The following is a 6,875-nucleotide window of genomic DNA, read 5'->3' as shown; positions in this document are numbered from 1 at the left end:
GGTATCTCCATTGATGGCAGAGCCTCTTCAGGGGGTCAAAACATGATTTTACTGCGTGAGCATCAAAGAAAGCAGAAAGACTTTAATCTCTTCAAAACCAGTTCAATACTTTGAACATGGCTAGAAAAAAGAGAAATTGCTATATACTTGTACAACCTGTCTTTTAAACAGAATACAGGAAAAGGAAACAGAATTAAGTCTAACATACCTTTGCTTTTCATATATTCCGTAATTTAACTTTGCAAACACTTTTTAAATAAAATGAGATGATAAAAGACAAAAATATATGTAATGAAGATCCCAAAATGCCTTAAGGTTGGGGCCATGAGATTTATTAATTTCAGCTTTGTCTAGACCAGCACATGACATGCTGTAGGAGGGGGTGGTGAGAACTCCTTCAGTTCTTATTACTCTAGCTAGAAATTCAAGTACTATATAGAATAAGTATTAAAAGAGTAAACAGCCTTGTCTTGTTCCTGATTTAAGTGGAACTGCTTTGAGTTTCTCTCCATTTAATTTGGCTGTTTGCTTGCTGTATATTGATTTATTATGTTCAGGTATGTCCCTTGTATCAATGATCTCTTCAAGACTTTTTTCATGAAGGGACATTGGATTTTGTCAAAGGCTTTCTCAGCATCTAAGGAAATGATCTGGTGGGCTTTTTCTTTTGATTTGTTTATATGGGAAATTACATTGACAGATTTTTTTTTTATATAGAACCATCTCAGCATCTCTGGTATAAAGCCTACTTGGTAATAGTGGATGATCTTTTTAATATGTTCTTGGATTTGGTTTGCCAGTATTTAATTGAGTATTTTTGCATTTGGGTTCATGAGTGAAATTGGTCTGTAATTCTCTTTGTTTTTGCTGGGCTTTTTTGTTGTTTGGATATAAGGGTGACTGTGACCTCATAGAAAGAATTTGGCCATGTTCATTCTGTTTCTATTTTTGTGAAATAATTTGAAGACTATTGGTATCAGCTTTTTTTTTTTTTTTTTTTTTTTTTTTTTTTTTTTTTTTTTTTAGCTTTGGTGCCTGTCCGGTAGAATTCTCTTGTAGACCCCTCTGGCCTTGGGCTTATTTTGTTTGGGAGACTTTTAATGACTGCTTTTATTTCCCTGGGGATTAAGTCTATATAAGTCATTTAGGTGATCTTGATTTAACTTAGGAAGTTATATTTATTATGAAATGTGTCAATCTTTTTAGATTTTCCAAATTTGTGTAGTACATCCCTTTTTGCATTTCTTATTTTGTTGATTAGGATATACTCTCTCTGCCTTTTACTTAGTTTAGATAAGAGTTTATCTATTTTACTACTTTTCCTAAGGAACCAACTCTTTGTTACATTGATAATTTGTATTATTCTCCTTGTTTCTATTTTATTGATGTATGCCCTCATTTGGTTCATTTCCTAGTATCTATTCCACTTGGTTTTTGTTTGCTTCTTTTTGCTATAGAATTTTCAGTTTTGCTAAGTTGCTAATACGTGATCTCTCTAAATTCTTCATGAAGGCACTTAGTATTGTGAGCTTGCCTCTTACTTTGTGTCCTATAAGTTTGAATTTGTTGTACATTTATTCTCAATAAATTCTAGAAGTCTTTAACTTCTTGAGTTCTTTCTCGACCCAGTGGTAACTCAGTAGAGGGTTGTTAAGTTTTCATGAGTTTGTAGGCTGTTTGTTGTTTCTATTGTTGATGAAATCCAACTTTAATTTTTGGTGGTTTGATAAGATGCAGGGTATTATTTCAATTTGTTTTTGTATCTGCTGACATTTCTTTTATGGTCGAATATGTATCTTCAGTACTGAAGAAGGTTCCATGAAGTGCTGAGAAAAAGGTATATTCACTTGTGTTTGGGTGAAATGTTCTCTAGATAGTTGTTAGGCTCGTTTGAATCATGTCTGTTGTTCCCAGTATTTCTTTGTTTAGTTTCTGCCCTGACCATTGGTGAGAGTGGGGTGTTAAAATCACCCACTATTATTGTGTGGGGTTCTATATGTGATTTAAGCTTTAGTAATGTTTCTTTTACAAATGTGGGTGCCCTGACATTTGGGGCATAGATGTTCAAAACTGAGACATCCTCTTAGTAGATTTTTCCTTTGGTGAATATAAAATATTCCTCTCTACTTCTTTTGATTAATTTTGGTTAGAAGTCTATTTTGTTAGATATTAGGATAGCTATACTAGCTTGCTTCTTAGGTACCTTTGATGAGAAAATCTTTTTCCAACCTTTACTTTGAGGTAATGTCTTCCATTGATGTTGAGGTATGTTTCATGTGTGTGAGTGTGTGTGTGTGTGTATGTATGTATGTATGTATGTATGACTTTTTTGATAGACAGATTTCTCTTTTTATTTAAAAGTTTTCTTATTTTCGTTTTACATACCAATGACATTTCCCCTTCCTTCTTTGCCTCCTGTTCCTTCCCCACCTTTCCCCACTCAATCCCTTATCCACTAATCACAACGGGCAAGGCTTTTCATGGGGAATCAACAAAGTCTGGCATATCAAGTTAAGGCAGGACCAAGGCCCTACCCACTGTATCAAGGCTGAGCAAGGTATACCTGCATAGGGAACAGGCTTCTAAAAAGTCAGTTCATGCTCTAGAGACAAATCCTGGTACCACTGTCAGTGATGCTGAAAACTGCCCAAACCACAGAATTATCACCCATATTCGGAGGGCCTAGTTCATTCCTATGCAGGATCTCCCAGCTGTCAGTCCACAATCAGTAAGGTCCCACTAGCTTGGGAAAGCTGTTTCAGTGGACTTACCCATCATGATCTTTTCTTCTTCTTCTTCTTCTTCTTCTTCTTCTTCTTCTTCTTCTTCTTCTTCTTCTTCTTCTTCTTCTTCTTCTTCTTCTTCTTCTTCTTCTTCTTCTTCTTCTTCTTCTTCTTCTTCTTCTTCTTCTTCTTCTTCATTATTATTATTATTATTATTATTATTATTATTATTATTATTATTATATGTTCTTGTATTCAGGAGAATGGTGTGTCCTGTTTTTATATCCAATCTATTAGTCTGCATCTTTTTATTTGAAAATTGAGTCCACTAACATTGAGAAGTATTGAGGACCAATGATAGTCAATTCCTACTATTTTGTTGTTGGTGGTGGTAGTGTGTATATGTGTGTATTTCCCTTCTTTGGGTTTTGATGGTATGATATTATTTATTGCCTGCGTTTATATGGGTATAGTTAACTTCCTAAAGTTGGAGGTTTTTTTCTTTTTTAAATTACTTTATAAATAATACAAATTAAAATTCCCACTTCCTCTCCTTCTCCCACTTTCCTCCCGCTATCCCCAACACCCTCCATCCACCCCCTCCAGTCCTAAGAGAGGGCAAGGCTCGGGAAGTTCAAGGCCCTCCCCCCTACATCCAGGCTTAGGAAGGTATGCATCCAAAGAGAATAGGATCCCAAAAAGCCAGTGGGTGCAGTAGAGACAAATCCCAGTGCCATTATCTTTGGCCCCTCAATCTTCCCCAATTGTCAACCACATTCAGAGGGTGATAGAGGAGGGTCATCTTTCTATCTGTTGTTTCATTGGTTAAGTAATAAAGAAACTGCTTGGCCTCTGATAGGACATAAAATTAGGTTCATTCTCAGTCCAGCTGGAGTTGGTGAGCTCCCATTAGCTATGGCACATTATCTCAGTGGGTGGACCAACTCCTCGTGGTCCTGAATTCTTTGCTCATATTCTCCCTTCTTCTGCTCTTAAAGGACATTGAGCCTATAGTTCATGATCCTCGAGAAGCTAAGTAATAAGGTGAACGCAAAGAAAAACATATATCTTGATCCTCCTGGAAATTGGAAGCAGACAATATCACCAGGTGAAAGTTGGGAGCACGGGGGTGGGAGAATGGTAGAAGGAATGGAAGATGAGGAGAGAGAGGGGAGAAGGGTAAAGTTGGGGAGAGCTTGGTTGAGATGGAAGAAGGAAAGATATGGGAACAGGGAAGGAGATATCTTAATTGAGGGAGCCATTTTGGGGTTGGCAAGAGAGTTGGCTCTGGAGGGGTTCCCAGAAGTTCACAGGGATGTCCCCAGCTAGGACCCTGGGCAGTGGAGGAGAGGGTGCCTGAACTGGCTTTGTCCCATAGTCAGACTTTATATCATCATAGAACCTTCATCTGGCGATGGATGGAGACAAAGACAGAGACCCACGTCGGAGCACTGAACTGAGCTCCCAAGGTCCAATTGGGCAAGTTTTAAGGAGTTTTGGCTAAAGGTGGAAAGTGTCTTACCTCGAGTTCCTTCATCTTGCTTGGCGTCTGATAAAGCCAAAGACTTCATCCAAATTAATAGCCTGGGATATGGTTCCTAGGAGTGGAGTCCAGTCTGGGGTTGTTGGACAGGCTTAAAGAGGTTTAGAGGGTGGTGGGCAGTGTCTTCCCTGGGGTCCCTAGGACCATTCTAGCCTCCAGTACAGCTGCCGGTGGGATGTGGGCCTTAGTGGGGAGTCCAAGAGAGGGCAGTGCTTTGATAGTCTTTCTTAAAAAGATCTTTTCAGTTAGACCATCACTAATACAAAGAAGTTTGCAGAGATTTCCTGAGATTTTACAAGACTGTTTGACATCTGAGAAAGCAATAGAAAAATACTAGTTGGTCCCATTGTTGCATTTTAAAGGAAGCTATAAAGGAAGTATGATGGTACCATATTGACGAAATGGCAATGAAATGCAACAACCTGTAGGACAAATGTCGCAGTGTCCCTAGACTCCCCAGCCTTCATTTTATAGAAAAGTAGAAAACTATTAAAAATTTCTGCTGTGCGTTAAGCCCTATAGATTCATTTTTTTTACATCTCTGCTTTGGCCACATATATTTTAGGAGTGATAATAGGGAGACTGCTGTTTTTATTTTTTTATGCATCAATACAACTAAAAATAAAAAAAAATAAAATAACATTAAAGGACTACGTTTACATACAGTTATTTCAACAAAATTCTGCCTTCTTGTGTTCTGTTCTCGGCAGTCTTTAGATTCCTTTTCGTTTGGATGATTATTTTGCTTTTAATTATATGCATGCCTGCATCTGTTTGTATACATGTTCATGGATGTGTTTGGTTGTCTGTGGAGACACAGAGAAGTCATTATTTCCCCTATAACTAAAGTTGTAACTGGTTATGAACCACTCCCCATGTATGCTGTGCCATGAATTCCCCCCTTGAAAAATCCAGGCTGGTATTAATATTGCTCTAGTAGTTTCCTCCTCTGACATCCATACCTTCACTTTCAGGTCCGGGTATCATCGGCTAAGGATGATCATCTTATTAGGGCAACAGGCTTTGGAAAAGCCCCCTGTTAGTATTCATTTTTTTTTCTGGAAGATTATTTTTATCACATGCCCCTGTCACTCAAACCCCCGTCTCTATTTTAGGATCCTGAAAATTTATATTACATGCATACACTGTTTTACACTATCAGAGTGCTTTCTAGCCTGTGAATTCCAGAGATTCTGAGAGAAGAAAAGTAGAAGCTGAAGAACAAATAAGTACAGGATTCAGTGACTTTCCGACTCTTATTAATTCAGTGCTGCCCCCACACTGCCATTGTCTTGGTTCTCCCATGAATTCGTGTAATTAATTGTAACTCAACTTCTCCACTTCCATCCACAGCATATTGGCATAATAATTTCACTTTCAGTGAAATCAGCATATTCCATCACCAAATAGAAAGCTAATTACATTCTATGGCTCCAGGCTCTGAAGTTCGACTTTATATAACTTTTGACAGAACATACGTGAAGATGGTGTGAAATGGCCTCAGGCGCTTTTCCTTTAGCTAGAAATTAGAAGTTTCTTAATGCAAGCAATTATTTTGCAGAGGTTATTAAGCCAAGAGTAATACTTATTCTAGGTTACTTATGGTATTTATGTGATATGTCACAAATATTGCTGAATTTACATAACTACTCCTAAATCTAGAGTTTATTGTAGAATAGGGCCCAAGCTAATATGCTTATTATGTATACATATATACATATATATATACATATATATTAAAGAACACTGGAGATTTTTCTATTTTTTAAGCTTGTTTTCTTTTTCTTTCTGTGCATGTGTGTGACTATGCTGGGACATAGCTGAACATGTGTGCATATGGAGACCTGAGTTTGCTGGCAGGGATCTTCTCTACTTTCTATTCCCCTTGTCTTTTGAGAAAGTGTCTCTCACTGAACCTGAAACATTTTCTTAGTTATACAGGATGCCTAAGCCCAGAGATCCCACTGTCTCAGCCTTCCTAGAAGTGAGATTAGAGGCACACACTGCCACACCCCATTTTGCATGCATAATGGAGTTCTGAATTCAGGCCCTCAAATTTATGCAGCAAGCACTTTATTGAATGAAATGTTCCCTCAGCTACTGATGTATTTTAATAGCACAAAATGATTTTCCATTGTTTAAATATTAGTAGTTTTCTTGAGTGTGAGATAAAAAGAAAAACTGTTGTAAACCAGGTGGTGGTGGCGCACGCCTTTAATCTCAGCACTCAGGAGGCAGAGGCAGGCAGATCTCTGTTAGTTAGAGGCCAGCCTGGTCTATAAGAGCTAGGTCTATGACAGGCTTCAAAACTACAGAGAAACCCTGTCTTGAAAAACATAAATAAATAATAGATAGATAGATAGATAGATAGATAGATAGATAGATAGATAGATAGATAAAAAAGCTGTTTTAAAGCAGAACCTGTGAGGCACTTCAGTTTGTCTATGAACAGAACAGCCTGGCTGGTGCAGTTTGGCTTAGACTCTGAAGACTTTTAATAATCACACCCTCTTGTGTTCTCACTCACACTTATAATTGTTAAACACTGAGCCCCAGTGTTTTGGGGGCCAAAATTTAAAGGCTTCATTGAAAGCACATGTTGAGTAACT

The sequence above is a fragment of the Alexandromys fortis genome, unplaced genomic scaffold (genome assembly GCF_014885135.2).
Source record: "Alexandromys fortis isolate MF-2015 unplaced genomic scaffold, M_Fortis_MF-2015_v1.1 scaffold_138, whole genome shotgun sequence".
Classification (NCBI taxonomy): Eukaryota; Metazoa; Chordata; class Mammalia; order Rodentia; family Cricetidae; genus Alexandromys; species Alexandromys fortis.
The sequence above is the reverse complement of the archived record's forward strand: the minus strand, read 5'-3'. Positions refer to the sequence as shown.